The following is a 19549-nucleotide window of genomic DNA, read 5'->3' on the forward strand; positions in this document are numbered from 1 at the left end:
TGTATGTGTGTGTGTGCACATGTGCGTGTGTGTGTTGTGTGCAATTACTATATAGAAATATGAACACTAGATATAGAAAATAGAGGTAAACCTTTTAAGCAATCATGAAACAACCATGCAAAAGTGGGTATTTTGTTGATGTCGTTTGTTTGGTTGGAATAGTATACCAAGTCCTCCCACAGCAACTCCTGGTCTCCGCAATTCCCCAAACTAGCAGCACAACCAGGGCACATCACCAGGCTGTCAGAAAGAGACAGCTATAGGATTTCACTTTCAAGAGACCAAATAAGTGTATCTCTGAACATATTCTCTGACTGCAATCCAACAAAATTAGAAGTTAATTATAAAAGTTTTCAAAAATCCAACATTAACAATTGAATGAAAGAGGAAATCAAGACACAATTGTAGATCAGTCATTCTTTAACATATATAAGGAGATTGTACTTGAAAAAGAGTGTGAAACCTTAGGAACAATTAAAGAACACAAATTAAAACAAAATGCCATCAGATTGGGAATATACGTATACATATAGCTGATTTACTTTGTTATACAGCAGAAACTAACACAACATTGTAAAGCAATTATACTCCAATAAAGATGTAAAAACAAAAAAAGCCATCAGATTGCCAACATATCTAAAGACACTGATAAGAGCCAGGTTTGACAGTGTATAAAGAAATGGGTGCTGACATACACTGTTGATACAGCTTTAAAGTGGCAAATCCCATCTTAAGGTCAGTTTGGCAGTAACCTAAAAACTAAAACACACATTAACTTTAACACAGCAGTTACACTTCTGGGAATCTCTCTTACTGAAATACATGTACAAAGCCAAAATATAGACACACAGTGATATTTATTACCATATTATGTCTAACACTGAACAATTGAAAACAAGTCCTAAAAAAACTTTTCAAAATTTTACAATCCTATGAAGAAGCCATTAAAATGAATGAGGTGGATCTACATGTACTGATGTGGAAAGATATTATTATATATTCTTAAGGAACAAAGCAAATTTCAAAAACTATTATGTTATGACCTCCTTAGTTGTAATCCCCCTATTTTATGAATGTATCTGTATTATATAAGTTGGAAAGACTAAGGAAGGATAATATGTTAAGTTGTTATAGTGGTCACCTGTGGTGAGTGGCTTTGGGAGGTCATGGGGGGATTTACATGTTATTAAATAAATAAATATATTATAAATATGTTACATATTATATATAATGTGGTTGTAATTTGAGAACATTAATTTCAAATAACACAATAATTTAACATGAATTTAATGGATTAAAAAGGTAATGCTGCATCATTGCTCCTCATTGGTGACTAGTTATATAACATATGAATCCTCAACACCAAAGTATTATATAGAGGTTAACCTACATTGGCCACTGCTGCATGTACTTAAGCATACTATTTTAAAAGTGGTCACTTTAAGTCACTATAAAAGCCTAAGGAGAAAGCTTGCTCTATTCTAAAAGCAAATTTAAAATATTAAAAATTATGTAAATACTAAAAATATTAATTCTCACCAGAAATCAAAGAAATAAAAACAAGAATAGGGTATCATATTATAAAAGCTAAAACTGATAATATTTAATATTTGTGAGAATCTTACCACAAAGTACTTTTATATATTGCTGGTGGTAACGCTTTTTTTGCATGGTATTATTATCATTTCATTAATGCATGTATATGTCTACACAAAAGCTGAAAGTAAAATATTACAGAATATTAAAATTGCTAATCTTCAAATAGTAATATTTTAGACTTTTATTTTCTTCTCTGAACTATATACATTCCAGCGTTTGTAATTTGTTATCTGTACTGCTTCTACAGTGATATAAACATAAAAAGAATTTTGCAAGTAGTATTTGTTTAAGGCCCTTAGGTTATTCATTAGAATAATCAGAGGTATTCTGACTTTTGTTGGTTTTTGAAAATGAACTCTTAAGCCTTAACCACTTCTGTATGAAGGAACCTTTCTCCTCACTTCTCCAAAGATCAGGGTAAAATTCAGTTTACATGTAAAGAATCATGTGAGACAGATACCACATGATAACTGGCAGACTGGCTGGATCTTGGCAGATGCCTTCACAGCTTCTGCCCAGTACCTGGAGCTTAGCAGGGCTGAATCACCAGTTTCTCCCCACTTTGCAATCTGTGGCATTACTCACTCTCCACCACTCTTAACCATGAATCTTCTTCTAACTGATATAAGTTTATCTATATTATGGAACTTAAAAACGGGATGAGAAGGCAAAGGTCTCCATCAATCTCACTTTGAGCCTACTTCTTTTCCTTTGAAACTACATCAATGAGGGGAAAAATAAAAGTTTATGGTCTATGGCCTAAGGTATTTAAGGGTCTTTGCAAACTATAGGTGCATCTTTTGCCTGAACATTTTCATCACACACACACACACCCATAACATAACATCATATATTTATAAAATGATAGAACCAGAAGTGATATTAGACCCTCTAGCAGTTTTAAATTGTGATCCTTGGAGAACCTGGGTTCTGTGCAGCTGTCTCAAGGAAACCTGGGAAGGTTGGAAGGTGCTGAAAGAGCGGTCAACTGGGCCATCCTAGCTCTGATTTAAATTAAGAAACAAAAACGAAAACAAACAAAAACTTCATTTTCATTTCTCACACAACCTGGATGCTGCTACTTTAAAAATATTGTAACCACTGATCAAGTCCATTTTATTCATTTAATAGGTTAAAAAATTAGTGGCCCAGAAAGTTCAGTTACGTAACCAAGGTTACAAATCCATGGTAGAAACAGGACAAGAATCCAGGTATCTAGACTTTTAATTCCAAGTGGAAATGAGACAGTTAATGACAATGGTAATCATCTGTAATTCTGGATTTTCCATGAGGTTGCTATAGCTTATGAAACTCACATTATAAAGAGGCAATTAAGAAAATAAAGAGGTAACCAGGCAACAGTAATGCCATTTTCCTAAAAATAATGTGAGGGATATTATGCAGGGATAGGTTACTTTTGCTTCAGCTGAGCTGTTGCATATGTAGGAGAAGAAAGGTTGAGCATCTGCCGGGAATTAACACAGACCTTTTTCTACACACCTGTTCTGCAGAAGAAGATCTATAATGAAAGCGCCTAGAAGTTTGTTCCAACATGACTGCCAAAATCCGAACCAGTAATACCCCTTGGCCATACCATAAGGCAGAATCTGATCTGTGATATGGCTCTAAAGAAAACAAATAAGGTAGTTTGATTGGGAAATTCTATGGGTAGAATTATATGGAAGCTTGTGTATTATGGGCCAATCCCTCTCCCATGGGCTTCAGTTTCCCCATCTGTAATGAGGGGAATGGAATTGATCTCTAAAATAATTTTCAATTCTTACACACTTGGTTATGTTAGTTGGGGTGTAGTCCTTTTTGTTTGTATTTTTGTTTGGTTTTAAAATCAGGTTCAATGTCTAGAGGGAAAAAGACAAAAGGAAGAAAAATATTAGCAACTGTTTTAGAGACATGGTATCAAGGCTTTGTATTATTATTTTTAAAAATACCATCTCAGATAGAGCTGTAACATGACCATGGATATTATTAAAAATATTCTTTTGAATAGAACAGGGGAGACACAAAACAATTTTTTTAAAATATGAGTCGTGTGTGTGTTTGCCTGTGTGCATGTGCCCATCACACCAACTCAATGAATATACCTGGGCAGTTAAACCACAACTGGAGGAAAAAATGTGTCAACATGTAGGCTGATCTCCCTAAAATTTATAACAATAACCTCGAATGGGTCCTTAATGCTGACGAGTAGTCAAAATATATTTCCCTGGTCATCTTATTTTGCCACTCTCCTAGAAGGATATTTCATATTTTATTCCCTCACTGCAAATTCTGTCTTCCAACACCTCCTCCCCAATCCTCACTCTCAGCTGATGATTTTGCTTCCTGTTTCACTGAGAAGATTGAAGCAATCTGAAGAAAACTTCCACAGCTCCCACCCACCCCCTGGCATCTGTACCCATGTATTCTGACTTCCTGCCTGATACCCAAGATAAACTAACTGCACTCCCAACTAAGCCCATCCATCTCCTCTACTTATGCAGTAGTTTCCATCGCTCTCGCCTACTTCAGACCAATAATTTTCCCATGCTCTCTCCTCACCTCACCCTATCCTTAGTTGATAACTCCCCATCACCATACAGGTAGGCTGTTTTAATCCCTAAAAATTAAAAAGAAAAAAAAAAAAAAAAGCAACCTCTTTGACTCCAGGTTTCCTGGTGGTTTCTTCCCAATTTATTTTGTTCCCTTTTGCTCCAAAATTCCACAAAAGTAGGGTCAGTAGCTATTATTTATAACTCCTCTTCTTAAACCTTCCACAGTAGGTTTTTGTCATTGTTGTTGTACCATAGCTCCAGGAAGACTGCCAAAGTCACCAATGGCTCTTCATTGCCAAAGTCAATGGTCAATTCTTCGTCTTCATCTTATTTGGTATATTAGGGACATTTGACACAATTGCTTGTGCCTTCCTCCTTGATATACTTTCCCCACTTGGCCTCCAGGACACAACTCTTCCATGGCTCTTCCCCAACCTCACTAGATGCTCCTTCTCAGTCTCCTTTGTGCACTACTCTCATCTCCTGACCTATCAACTTTGGAAAGGCCCACAGGTCAGTCTTTGGATCCTTCTCTTTTTTATCTTTATTCCCTACCCTTGATGATCTCATAATGTCTCATGGTTTTAAACATTATCTAAATACTGATATCTCCTAAAAGCACATCTCCCGTCCAGATATCTCTAACTCCAGGCATTTATACCACATATCTGTGTTCTTTACATTTCCACTTGATCTGAACGAATCATGTCCAAACACAACATTTCCAAATGAGCCTCCTGACATTTGCTCCCAGACCAAATTCACTCATACTTTTCCCATATCAGTTGATGGGGAAAACCTTGGAGACCAAAATCTTGACTCCTTTGTCTCATAACCCACATTCGATCCACTTTCAAAATATATCCAGAGTCTAACTATGACTTCTCACCATCTCCACTGCTGCAAGTCTCCTAATTGGTCTCTCTACTATCACAGTTGCTGAGCATGGGGGTAGGTTTGGGATTGAGAGTGAGTCGACATGAGGCAGATGAGTTTAAAATGAATTCCAGCTAATATGATCCCGTTGCTTAAAATCCTTCATTCAATGAACTTCCACTTCACTCAGTAAAACCTCAAATTTTTTATAATTAATATATGACAACAAGGCCTGAAATAATCTTGCTTGGCATTACAGATATAAAAACACATCTGTTGGGCTTCCTTGGTGGCGCAGTGGTTGAGAATCTGCCTGCCCATGCAGACGACACGGGTTCGAGCCCTGGTCTGGGAAGATTCCACATGCCGCGGAGCAACTAGGCCCGTGAGCCACAGCTACTGAGCCTGCGCGTCTGGAGCCTGTGCTCCGCAGCAAGAGAGGCCGCAACAGTGAGAGGCCCGCGCACCGCGATGAAGAGTGGCCCCCGCTCGCCGCAACTAGAGAAAGCCCTCGCACAGAAACGAAGACCCAACACAGCCAAATAAATAAATAAATTAAATAAATTTATTAAAAAAAGAAAAAAAAAACACAGCTGTTTCAGGGGACAGTTTTTCCACATTCCTTTGTGAATTCATCTTTAAGAATTCAAAGCACATCATGGCACAAATGCTTACAGAGTTTACTCATGACTAATACATCACCGGATTATCCTTGCAGTGGAACTACAGGGCATATATAATTTGACCATGCCATTTGTAATGTCTCTCTACTTTCAGTACCTTATACTCTTTTAAAAATGCTGCTGTCATTTCATCTTTTTTCAGCCCTAATAATTTTGGTTTCCCCTTCCATTACTAGTGTCTTAATTCACTTCCTTTCCTAATTTCATATTTTGCATATCAAATTCTATAAATGTTTTATAAACCTATTACCTCACTCTTGGTAATACAATGCAATATATATACAGTATATAATACAATATTTATTTTTATTGTTGTCAATAATAAATGTGAACTGTTTAAAGAAAAAAATCCTGGATTCATGGAAAGGGGGGGCTAAGTACTCCTTTTCATTGTTTTCTGTATTTGTTAATAATATATGAATTATAAACTTGCATATACAAAAGTCCTAAGTGGAGGACTTCAATAGAATACACCCCTGGCCTCTCTTCCCCAGGGGAAAAAATCTAGTTTATCTGGCTTATATGATTTGCAAGTTTGGGGAAAAAGGAGCTAGGAATGCTTGGTTCAGCAATTTTTTATCCTCTATTTTGGTCTGTTCCCCTCTCTTCTGCCACATAATATGGGGTCTGACACTATGGAGGTTGCCTGAGGTTTCCCAGTTGTGTCAGTTACTTGGTGGGAAGGTCTCAAGTTCAGAAGAAGAGGAAATTGGACAAGCTCATTTGCTCACATCAAAGTCCCATTCTCCTAGCTTTCATCAGTTATACAGCTGACCTTTTGATAGCCATCTGTCAGTCTCTAGTGCTCTATCTATCAACTGGTTTAAAACTCAGGCAGGGAAGAAAGAGGTGTAATCTATGGAGTCCATCAAAATCCCAACATATTCAAGGATTGCGATACTAGTTTCTAAGCTTCCCATTTTTGTATGTAGAGTCTGAGGGCAAAAGGGTATAGCGGAAAGAATGGGGCTATGGAGTCAGTCTTGGCTTCTAATGTCAGATGTGTTACTTATTGACTATGTCACCCTGAGTCAAGTTATTTAACACCTCTCGGGCTCTTTTCTCTAATCTATACAATGGCATGAACAATGACTCCCTCATTGCATCACTGTGGAGTTAAAAGAAATAAAATACAGGGAATGACTAGCGGGCAACCTGGTATAAATGTATGCTCAGAATTTTATTGTTCCCTTTATATCAATAACCCATTGGATAAATGTCAGAAATAAGATTTACCAGTAGTCATGAGAAAGTTGTTTACAGACCATAAAACAACTGAGTTGTACAAACAGCATTTTAGGGAGAACGACTAGTTTTTTATTTTGAAGGGAAAGCAAATAAATTATCTTCTTGCAAAACTGAAGTAGACTAGTGAAGAAGAAAAAGGTACCAGTAAATGTCCAAAATTTCTACAGTAGCTGATGTGGGTGGAATAAGAGAACCCTTGATTCATCCAGCCAACTACTTGTGTTCTGCATAATTACAACTTTTTAATGGCTTCTGCAAGGATGTTGATCATTACATGACAACAAACCCATAAATATCTGTCTGTGTTAGAACAGTGACACTCACTGGTTACTTCTGATATTGACAGCCATACTCACTACTAATACACATCCCTTATAAAGCAAACTTAAATAATGCTCATAGATATCAGCAAGGCAGAAAAGGGGATACCCAACTCCTTGTAAATATTTGGACCAACATAATTTTGAGTTACCCAATATGGAATGAGCTACCTTTCTTGTGGCTCCCTACACCTCTAGAGATGCCCAAATATACTTTAAATGATCATTAATTGGAGTAGTCCTAGAGAAGATTCATGAATAATAATTAGGGATTCTAGATGACCTTTACAAGCGTTCCAGCTTCCAGTTCCTGGTCTCAAGGACTCAGAGCAAACCCACATTTATGTGACTTGGAAGCTTAAAACATTTTTCACAGTAAAATCTTGTTTCCTTTGTTCATATGTAAATTATACACATCTTTTTAAATTATTAAGGTTCTATTGGTTTTGGAAATAGGAGTGCTTGCCAAATCAGTGCCCTTGTTATCATTCATCAATGATAATTACCCACTGCAGTGAAATATAATAGAAGCATCTACAGCTTCTTACCTATGGGATGATTTTCTGTCACTTAACACAAAAACTGTAAGAATGACTGACCCCTTCTCGTCTCCTAATCCCCAACCCAGTAAAACCTTCAAATCTCACAGTAAAACTAATCTCAGGTTTAAGGAGGAATCCAACTTGTGTCAGTGACTGGAAGGACTCTACCCTAACAGCATATTAATTTTTTTCTCCTTTTTAGATGGTAAAAGAGTAATGTTTTGAATTTCAATGACTTAAACATGTTGCTTATTAGTCACCCCCTCAAAGCATTAAAGGGAGGGTCAATTAATCTAGGGTCAGGAGCAGCCTTGGCATCTCATGCAGACATTTTCTCATTTCTTATTTTAGAGATGTTTACATTCAGGGACTTAAAAAGAAAGTGCTAACTTGCCCAAGGCAGTAAGGTTTTAATAAACCCATTCATGTAATGACAGTTGGTTTTCCTTAGGTATCAAGAACATTCTTATGTATAAATCAGTGCACATAGGATCAGTTACCACTACAAGAGAAAAAAAGAATCTTGCTACCCACCACCACTCTATTACAGAGAATATTAAACACATTCATTTTCTTTTCCTTATTAAAGAAAAACCAAACAAACATACTTAGGCAATGAAGAGCAGTGGCAGCACTGTGTTTAAGTGTTTTTTCTACCATCCCTCTGTCCACTTAGCATTGGACTGCACTTATCACAAGAGAATTTCCAAGCTGAAAGAAACAGAGGCATATAGACAGTGTCAGCTCTGTAGTTTGAGAGCAGGAGGAGAAACAATCCCATGAGGAACACAGAAGATGAGAGCATGGGTGAGGGTAGAAAGAGAGAGGAATTTGGTTCAAAGGGTCCGTTATGCTCTGTTTTCTCAGACTGGATTATTTCCAAACAATAGCATCTGTAAGAACAAAACCCAGAGATATATTAAAAGGCATTTTCAAGGAGGTGGGATCAAGATGGCAGAGTAGGAAGACCCTGAACTCACCTCCGCCCACAGACACACCAAAACTACAGCTACATATAGAACAATTCTTCCTGAGAATGTCCTGAAGACTAGCAGAACAGTTCTACAATTAAGGATAGAAAGAGAAAGCCACACTGAGATGAGTAGGTGGGGGAGAAAGCAATCAGAACCCACACGCCCAGTGGGCAACCCAAAAGAGGAAGGGCATATCAAAAACCAGGAGATCCTCCCTGAAGAGTGAGGGATTTGAGCCCCAGTTTGAGCACCCCAGCCCTGGGGACTGGCACCTGTAAAATAAGCTACTTAACTGGTTTTGAAAACCAGTGGAGCCTATGACCAGGAGAGTCAGAGGGCTATAAGAAACCAAGACTCCCCTCTTAAAGGTGAGTATGAACTTACTTGCTCTGAATGCCGGCACAGAAGCAGCAGACAGAAAAGCGCCTGAAACTCAAGCTGGCTTGCCAAGGCTGCCCCAGCATACTCACCAGCCCAAACCCAGCTCCAGCTCTAAGCCCTCTGCCAAGGCAGCAACCCTCAGCATGCCCCAGGAGAAGCCACAATACACCTAGCTAGAGCTAGGCTCCAGCTCTAGCCCCTCTGGCTCCAGCACTCTCACCAAGATAAAGGCCCTCAGCACATCCCAGGAGAAACCCTGGCCCATGTTGGGCTCTGGCTCTAGACAGTAGTTAAGGGATACACAAAAATATGTTACATATGTCAAAAACAAAAAACATGGGGGAGGAGTAAAAATGTACAGCATTTAGAATGTGTTCGAACTTAAATGACTATCAGTTTAAAAGATATATATATCTCTCTCTATATATAGATATATATATATCTTTTATATTTATATATATATACATATATACCCACACGCATATACATATAAAATGGTAATCATAAACCAAAAACCTACAATACACAAAAAAGCAAAGAGAAAGGAACCCAAATGTAACACTAAAGAAAATCATCAAACCACAAGGGAATTGTGGTTTCAAGCTACTGCTTTAAATTGTTCATCAGCAGAATGCTAAATGGACATACTCCCGGTAATCACTATAAAATAAACAAACCATATACCGGCCAACCTCACCTTGAAAGCACCTTTATATTTCTGTTTGTAGTTCTCATTTTATAAACCTATATAATAATTCTTAAGCACACTTAAGTTTGAGAAACACTGAACAGAACTAAAGCAAGAACAATATATACAGATGCTTTGGTTACTAAATATTTTACTTAAGGTAAGTATTATTTCCCTAGTAATTACTGAATAGAAGGGAATTTTAAAATTAGGCATACTATGACCTCTTAGGCATTTGCAGCTCAACGCACCTTCCAAAATCTCCATGTCACTTCAGCAGGGCATGCAGAAAGTTCTAAATCCATTGCATACCATTCACAGATCACAGAATTCTTGGACCACTTCCTGGTCCATCTATATGCCTACCCCCTTTTCATCTTTGTATCATATATGTAGGCACAAAATTAAAGCATGGATTTTCCTAGAGGCCCCTAGAATCCTCAGTTGATGCTTGTGTATGTACACCAATAGCACAAATATTCTCAGACTCTCCATACCATTACAGATATTTATACTACCCTCCAATTTAGGTTCCTGTCAGAGAAAAAGAAAGTCTGAATCCTGGTGCCACACCACCTTGTTCTGTATTTGTCTCTCTTCTCTTTCTTACACTTCACAATGGAAGTGGAACGTGCACATTTTCCTCTTCTTAATACTTGCCAGGGACGTCACTTACATAACATTTTAAGATCTATCTATCCCTGGCTATAGGTTTGTATCTGCTAGTTTTAAGGCAAGTAAGAACTGGGGATTATCAAGAACAAAAATGTCAATAGATGCATTTACTTGTGCAAATTAAATGAGAGTGATGTAGCATGTTACATTTTAAGGCAATGGGTATTAAGTTTTCAAGTAAACATACATGCATGGTATGATAACACTATGATAATTATTTTTTCAAACAGCTACAGGGCATTTGTAACAACTCCCAACATCTTGGCAAAGGAAGACATGTCAAAGGCACTAAGAGATAAACAGTAAGATAGCCCATGATGTTACAAGTATCAGAGAGAACACACTGGAGCATATGGCAGCAGGACACAACATCATGCCACTTGGTTCCTATTACTGTGTTCAATACATACATGTTATTCACTTCTGCAGAGGTTCCCAAGTCTCATAAAATTGGACTTGCCCTCACAAAGCTCATAACCATCATCATCACTATTTAGATCCATTGTGTCAAGCTCTATACTCACACAAACCTCACAAATGGGTACTATTTTAAAGAAGAGGTAACTGAGGCACAGTGAGGTTGAAAACTCACTTCACATACACACAAGAAGTTAGTAATAGAATGGAATAAAGGCCATACCCCTCATACTCTAAAACTCATGCTTTTAAATAATTTATAGCTTGTCTTTCTATGTATATGCATAATTATAATAGGAGGAAAGAAGTAATAATGACCACAACTGAAGTACAGATAAAGCACTGTGATGGAATTTCAGAAAAATTATATATATATATATATATATATATTTATTTATGTATTTATTTTTTTATAGGGGCAAGGTGAGCAAATACCTCATGAAGATGTTTTGCTTTGGATCTCTAAGACAGGAAGTTCTCAACTGTGAAAATAGGTACAGTATCCCCCAAAGCAGAGAGAACTACATGAGCAAATTCTGTGGGGGAGGAAGGTGGGTAGAAGAGCACAGAAGCAATATAATTTCAGTTTGGCTGGAGTATAAGTCTTACCAAAGAAAAGAGAAGGAACATAACATTCTTGAGTGTGTTCTTTAGTGCTAGTCACCTTGCTGTACATTTCACATGAAATACCTGATTTTATTTAATCATTACAAGAACTCAGTGAAGTGGGTATTATTAGAGTTTTGACAAAAATAAATAATTGACAAGATGACAGAGAAAACATGTATTCTGGTGAGAAGTTGAAATCAAAGCTAATTATAAAGCCCATATTCCCTCAAAAATGTCATATATTATAACATGATGAAAAATCCTAAGGACAAATTTAGAAATGGAAATAAGGACCACATTGAGTAGGACCATGAAGGCCAGGATAAAAAGGATTGGACTTAGCTTTGAAGATAATCGTAAGTCATTGTTGGTGTATTTATGTCTATACTCTAGGAAGATTTCTCTATATGTCAAAAGCACATTTTAGTCATTAACTGACTGATTTGTCTGTCATGAAAAACCAAGGTCAATAAATTCTAATCTGTGCTAATTGAAATTTGTTCTTTCAGCCAAACTTTAAGCTCCTGAGTTGTAACTCCCATGCAACAATCAGACAAACAAGAAAATCTAAATACTTGAGTATAAAATTCATGATAAAAAAAATTATTAAATTACTCATAAAAAGAGTAAAATAAAATGGGCAGTAGGATGGGTTCATGAAATGGAGCTTTAGAGTATTATTCGTATAAATAGGACTGGATCATTTGCTTTGGTGAAGGAGGCAGCCACGTATTTGCCAATAGCCAAAATCTACCACTAAAATGTCACTCCTTATTCATACCCTTTCAACGGATAATCATTTTTCTGAGACTTTATCCTGTGGAAGTAATCCAATAAAAGCAATAGTTAGGTGCACTAAGATATATTTCTAATCACATAATTGTGCAGGAAAAATACAATGTGAAGGTATATCCTAAAATATTAACAGTGATTGTGGGGATGTCTGGCTTATGGTTAATTTTGATTGCTTTTTCATGATATATTTTTGTACTTGAAAATTTTTATACAATCAGCACATATTATGTTTATACTGGGAAAAATTATACGATAATACAAAATGGAGTGGAAGAGGCACAGAATTGGGAATTCAGGGAAAACAGACTTCTTACTAATTTCTTACTCTATCTTCCTGCTTCTGGCCATCTCTGGGCATAGGAATAGGTGCACGCTGCATAGACAAGAGGTGCTCCCCAATCTTTTGGTGCAAAATGTCAAACCACAGAACCTAAGCCTACTTTGAGTATTTGGAAAGCAAAATGACCTAACATGTCATCAACTTATTCTCCAACTGGAATTAGCATGGTTCAGTATGTAAGACATATTTCTTTTCTGCCCAGAGAAAGGTAAAATTCATTAGAGTTGTTGAGTGGTGATTGAGATGTTACTCTATGTAGGTGATTTTTAGAACTCATTTCTCATTCTCAAGGTCAAGGTCAAGGATCCATTACTCTGACTCATGTTCTATGTTAGTAAAATGTTTCTGATCTTCAGAGTATCAGTGATCATACTTCTTGAACTTTCAGACATTCTATCTGATAATTTTTGATTTGTGTAGACGTGTATGTAAAAAAACTTTCAATTTCTGAAGTTGATATTACAATTTAACTATACATTTAATGATCACTTTAATAGAAAAAATAAAATGTATTGTTCTTGAGAAAAATAGATTTTTTGTTCTAGATATCTAAACACTTATCACTCAAATACACCTGCCGCTATTAATGCACGGAGAGAATATCTCTGTAAGTAGTACTGTGATGGCTAATATTTTATCACACCGTTTATTTTCTTAACTATCTTATCCAGTTGTCCAGTTTTGAGGCTATTTCTTTTGAAATTTTGTATTATATTATTACTAGAGTTTGTTATTCAAGCAGGACGAGCACAAATTTCTTTATCTTATTTCAATTTGTATTTCTTTCAACGCTTTGCTTCATGGCACAAGTGAAAAGCCCTAGATAAATCATTTAGATGATAAACTTATTTTGGGAGAATCCTTTATCATCAGTAAAGAAACCAGCTGATTTGTAATAATGGTTATACATACATTTGGACAGAAGGTGAAATACAGTCATTTAATAAGGATATGGAAAAGAATCATAACAGAGTTTTAATAAGTAGTACATAGTCCAGCTGAATGTCTGAGAAAAGTATGTCTTTAGGAGGGTTTACCAGTGAAGAAAAAAAGGAAATTTCTGATACAGGTGGAAACCATCAGGTACAATTACTTTAGCAGTAACTTGAACATCATAAACATATACCATTCATACACATAAACACATTCAGAATGCACACTCTAAGTTACAAGGTACATGATGAAAACACTGACCTTCTTCTCTAACCATATATAATTGTTCCTCTGGTTTCTCTGTCTCGTAGCATGTTGTTTTTCTTATTCTATTTCCAGTGACTATTATCATGCCTGCATGCCAGCAACAGAGCTGATGTCAGTGTGTTAGCATGAAAATGTGCCCTTATCATGTCTTCAAAGACAAATAATTTCACTTAAGTATTAATCGTGTTTGCAAATAATGTTATAATATTTGAATTTGGCATTCTTAGAACACATAACCTCTAAAGATTGCTGTAGCAGTGCCCTGCCTTTGCCATTTTAGTACATGCCTTCCTGAATTTTGCTGTTAGCATCTGTGTGTCTTTGCCTAAAGGGTTTTTCTCATCATCTGTGTCTATTCTGTTCATGTGAAAGGCAGGCTAGGAGTTCTAGGGAATTAGCATCCTTGGGAACATCCCTCAAACAATGATTAAGGGGTCTTAGTAGATAAATACCCCAGGTCCTTCACCTTTGGGGTGGGATAAATCTGAGGCATGTGTGCTATGCCATTTCCAAATCACCTGGGATTCCAAGCAGGACTAAGCTACAGATACCTACATTGATGACTTTATTACTCTATTAACTTCTTCCACTCCCTGTCTTACTTTTCTACTTCCCTACTCTCATTCCCTGGAATTGCTTCTCAAATGAATTATAATACTTACATTTAATTATGTCTTTGATAACTACTCATCAGAGACTCATGGAACATCAGGGCTACTCATTCAAAACTTGATGTGTAATCTCCTAGTCTGCTGACACATTGCTACATTACGTACAAAATCAAAGTCACAGACTAGACACTTAAAGCAGCTCCTCCTCCTTCTGACTTCCCTATACCTCATGTTATCTCGGAGCCCAGTCAAAACAGCCTTCCATAAATCAGTGACTCCTTCTCCTTTGTCTTTCATATCCAACGAACAGCCAAATCTTGTCCGTAGTATCTCCAATATGTGTCCAGCACCTGTTACCCCTTTCCTTTCTTTCATTATTAACTTAGTTCAGGCTCCCCATTACCTCACACTTGGATTACTGCCACATTACACTACCTTAAACTTGAATTATTAAAATGTACTTTATCCCTTCTGTCCAAAATTGGGTATGAATTAGTTAACTACAAAAATAGTTGCTTGATAGTCGATAGGAGAGGATGGTAGAAAACCAGACAAAGAAATAATGCAGTCATTGACTGCTGAATGGAGTGAGAAGTTTACCTATTCTTATTATTTTTTGAAAGCTCTTTCCTTCCTTCCTAACCAGCATCCCAGAAGGGTCATTAACATGAGCGATCCACCAACTGTTCTTCTATAGTCTGTCAATATACTCTCATTCAAATGTCAAATTCAGTCATGGCATTCATCCCTTTAACAGTTTTGAAGTTATATCTTATTGCCTATAGAACAGACCAACGTTCCTTAGATATGAATGCAAATTTTGTCTTACATCCCTTGCTACTTCCCCACAAAAGTTCCATGCTCTAGGTTTACCTACCTGTTTACATTTCCCCAATGTTCTTTATAACTCAAAATCTTTGCATAACTGCTCATTTGATCAGTACAGTTCTCGCCAACTAGTGCTTCTTAAGCTTCAATGTGGAGCTTAATTGTTAACTTCTCTGGTAAGCCTTTAATGCAAAATTCCCATCAAAGATAAAGCCACATGCTCTTCTTCAATATCCCTGTACCTACTCTTTCATATTACTCTTTTACTCTAATGTAATTTATTATCTTCCATTTCCTACATTAGATTGTGAACTGCTTGAAAGAGGACTTTGACTCTCCAAAAGATGAATGACATATGATTTGGTAATAGTAAGTCACTGTTTGTTTGCTCTTTAGTTCTTCTAGATCCTTGCTAACTGTTTCTTGTATTTTCTCCATTCTGTTTCCGAGATTTTGTATCATCTTTACTATCATTACTCTGAATTCTTTTTCAGGTAGGTTGCCTATTTCATCTTCATTTATTTAGTCTTGTAGGTTTTTACCTTGCTCCTTCATCTGTAACAAATTCTTTTGTCGTTTCATTTTTTTTTTTTTTTTTGGATGGGTGGCGCTGTATTCTTGTCTTACTGGTTGTTTTGCCTGAGACGTCTGGCAGTGGAGTTTGCAGGCGGTTGGATAGGTCTGGGTCTTGGTGCTGAGGACCTCCGGGAGGCCTCACTCCAACTGATATTCCCTGGGGTCTGAGTTTCTCTGTCAGTCCAGCGGTTTGGACTTGGAGCTCCCACCACAGAAGCTCGGGCCCAACCTCTGGCCTGGGAACCAAGATCCCGCAAGCTTTGCGGCACGGTTAAAAAAAAAAAAAAAAAGGAAGAAAGAAAGAAAAAAGGGAGTACAATATCAAAGAATAAAAAACAAAATAAAATAAGAAGAATAAAAAATATATTAGGAAAAATAAAAGTATAATTGAAACAACTGCAACAAGGTAAAATAAAACTACAACAGAAAAAAAAAAAAAAGAAAAAGAAAAGGAGGGCGTGTCCGCAGCCCTGACGAGCCCGGCGCTGCCTCGGCTCCCCATCGCCCGGCCCCTCGGCTCTGACCGGCCGCGGCCCGCCCTCCCCCGGCCCCCGACCCAGAACCAAGGGGCCTGCCCGTCCCCGCCTCCCAAGGCGGCGGCCCCGGCCGCGGCGCTTGTGTCGGTTGGCGGCGCCGATGGACGGTTGGTAGCAGCCGCCGAGGACAAGGCGGCGGCGGAAGATGGTGCCGGGAGCCGCGGGCCCTGCTGCTGCCGCCGGCGGAGGAGGAGGCGCTGCCCGTTCACTGAGTTAACCAGTAACGCCATTCAGTTGCCAGTATCAAGCAAAGCAAACATAAGACACTTTTAATCTGCTTTTTAAGAGAAGTGGTAATCCTTTTCAAAGTGCCTGGCGTAATCGTATCAGAGTGCGGTATAAGCTCACAGAATCCAGAGAAATCATCATAAGTTGTATGTATTTCTGGTGAACACTGGAACCACCCTGACATTTGACACTGAACTTACAGTGCAAACTGTGGCTGACCTGAAGCGTGCCATCCACAGCAAGCGCAAGATCGCTATTCAGCACCAGGTGCTGGTGGTCAACGGGGGAGAGTGCACGGCTGCAGACCGGAGAGTGTGCACCTACAGCGCCGGGACGGACACAAATCCACTTTTTCTTTTTAACAAGGAAATGGTCTTATCTGAACGTCTACCTGCTATTCCTAAAACTACCTTTTCAACAGAAAATGACATGGAAAGAAAAGTTGAAGAGTCCCTTATGATGCCTGCAGTTTTTCACACTGTTGCTTCAAGGACACAACTTGCAGTGGAAATGTACGAAGTTGCCAAGAAACTTGGCTCTTTCTGTGAAGGTCTGGTCCATGATGAACGTCTTCAGCACCAAGGCTGGGCTGCAATCATGGCCAATCTGGAGGATTGTTCAAATTCCTACCAAAAGCTACTTTTCAAATTTGAAAGTATTTATTCGAATTATCTGCAATCCGTAGAGGACATCAAGTTAAAACTTACTCAGTATGTTTGCCATTAAAATGGATAATAAGATGTTTAAAATACATTTGCAGTTTATCAGTAGTTTTAGTAACAGTAATTTCGTTTCTAGTAGGCCATATATTTATTATAATTGAGGTTCATGTTTTTGAGACTTTTATGATGACTTTTATGGACTGTAAAATTTTAAAAATTATGGACAGTTTCATCCTCCATGTATTTTATGGATCTGCCATGTTTCTTTTTCTTGTATTTTCTTTATGTAAAAGACTCAAAATACATTTGAAATCATTTAGAACCCCCCCCAAAAAAAGGAGGGGGAGAACAAGCCAAAAGGAGAGATCACTAACAAAGTGTAAAGAATAAAATAAAATGAGAAAAATAAAAGACTTATTAGGAAAAATAAAAATATAAAAGAATCAACAACAATGAATCAACAAGGTAAAACAGAACCCCAGTCTAAAACAGGAAAAAAGAAAATAAATAAATAAATAAATAAATAAATAAATAAATAAATAAATAAATAAAAGCCTTGGCTATGGAGGCGGAGTTTAGGCAGGGGATGGAACTTACAGGCGGGGTTTGGGTGGGGCGGGACCTAGGTGGGTGGGGGGTGACGTTTGAGCGTGGGGCGGGGCCTCTGCTTAGGATCTGCAGGGAAGGGGAGAGGCAGCAGGTGGAAAGGAGGGCCTGTGGAGTGTGGAGTTCCGGAGTTTGGAGGTAGGGCCCTGAGTGAGGGTGTGTGGGTGGGGTTTAGGCCCAGCTCGTTGGAGGGGGTGTCCGAGGCTAGAGGTGGGGCCCTGGGTGGGGGTGTAGGGGCGGGGCTTGGGATCTGTGTGGCAGGAGGGAGGTTCCAAAGGCAGAGGATTAGGCCCGGGAGCCCAGCCGGCTCCCCAGTGCCTGAGTGGACAGGGAAAGGACTGGCCCGGTTCCCTTCCAGTCCTCTGCCCCTCCCCCACCGTCTCCCCCAGGGTCTCCCCCATCGCCACTGGACCCCTAACCGTGGGTGGGTTCCGCTGGGTGTAGGAACTCCTCCCCTCCCCCAGCCGCCCCTCAGGGGTGCTGGTCCCAGAAGTCCGGCCTTTACATTTGCTCCCCCTTCCCTCTCTCCCCCTCCCTCAGGACCCGCACGGCTGGAGCGGGCCTAGGTGGGCAGAGGATCAGGCCCAGGATCTCAGAAGGTTCCTGGGGGCCCAAGCGGGCAGGGTAAAGCTGGCCACGCTCCCTTTTGATCCTCTGCCCTCCCAATGGTTCCCCAATTTCCCCCTTCGGGTGTGGGATCCCTTCCCCTCCCCCAGCCGCCCCTCAGGGGCCCCAGTCCCTTCCCGCCTCCACTTCTCCTCCCCCTTCACTCCCCCCAAGCCCCACATCCTACCCGGTTGCTGGTGGTTCCTCCCGTGCCCTTAGGTGCCCGTGGTCCCCCACCGGTGCCTGGTAGGGGCCCTAGTTGTGAGGAGACGCGGATTCCGCGTCCTCCTAGTCCGCCATCTTGACTCCACCCCACAACATGCCACTTTATACTGACAGAGACCTAAAGTTTGCTTATGGAAGTGTTGTAGATCATGAAGGGGTGTTATCCGAATCTAAGGGAATTCTGTGATGCAGATGAGGATGGGTGAGGCTCGTAACACACAAAATGGCTGAGGGAGCTGGTAATTGTTTGAGGGTTTGCATGTGTGTGTTTTGTATATTCCTATTTGGCTGGGTTCAGTTGGGTGCGGTTTTCTGTGTTCACCTAGTGTTTTCTGTAGATGGACTCATGCACAAGTAAATGCAGACTTCACATTTGTCCTCTGATGTATCAATTGCATTGAAACAAATCCTTATTTTCAAAACAAGCTCTATAGTAGAACAGAATTCTGATAAATATAAGAAATCCCATCCATTTCACTTCAATCAAAACAATGTTCGTTATGCAGGGAAGGAGAAGAGAGATGTGATAGGACTATTAGTTGAGGGACCTTCAAATATAAAAATAATGCCAGTGTGACATCTGATACTACAGTGTTGTTCTAATCATGTTCCTATTACAGCAAGTCACACTATCTAGCCCATTAATTCATGGTCCTCCGCACATGGTTTCAGGATTAAATGGACTAATTTGTTTAAGTGAGCTCGTGGTGAAGAAAGAAGCCTGGTCCAAAGAGGGGCCAAACTCTATAATAGCAATAGTGATAAACAACAT

At 38.9% G+C, this 19549-nt stretch overlaps 1 long non-coding RNA gene across 1 annotated transcript; it reads right to left on the reverse strand.

Moving 5' to 3' along the window:
* Positions 1-840: 840 nt before the first annotated feature.
* LOC309636387 lies at positions 841-8493 on the reverse strand. Its single transcript, XR_014250008.1, has 2 exons — positions 8429-8493; positions 841-3458 (listed from the first exon to the last, which is right to left on the reverse strand). It is a non-coding gene; the product is annotated as an uncharacterized lncRNA (long non-coding RNA).
* Positions 8494-19549: the final 11056 nt, after the last annotated feature.

The sequence above is a fragment of the Balaenoptera physalus genome, assembly GCF_965194825.1.
Source record: "Balaenoptera physalus genome assembly, chromosome: 10".
In the NCBI taxonomy this organism is placed as follows: Eukaryota; Metazoa; Chordata; class Mammalia; order Artiodactyla; family Balaenopteridae; genus Balaenoptera; species Balaenoptera physalus.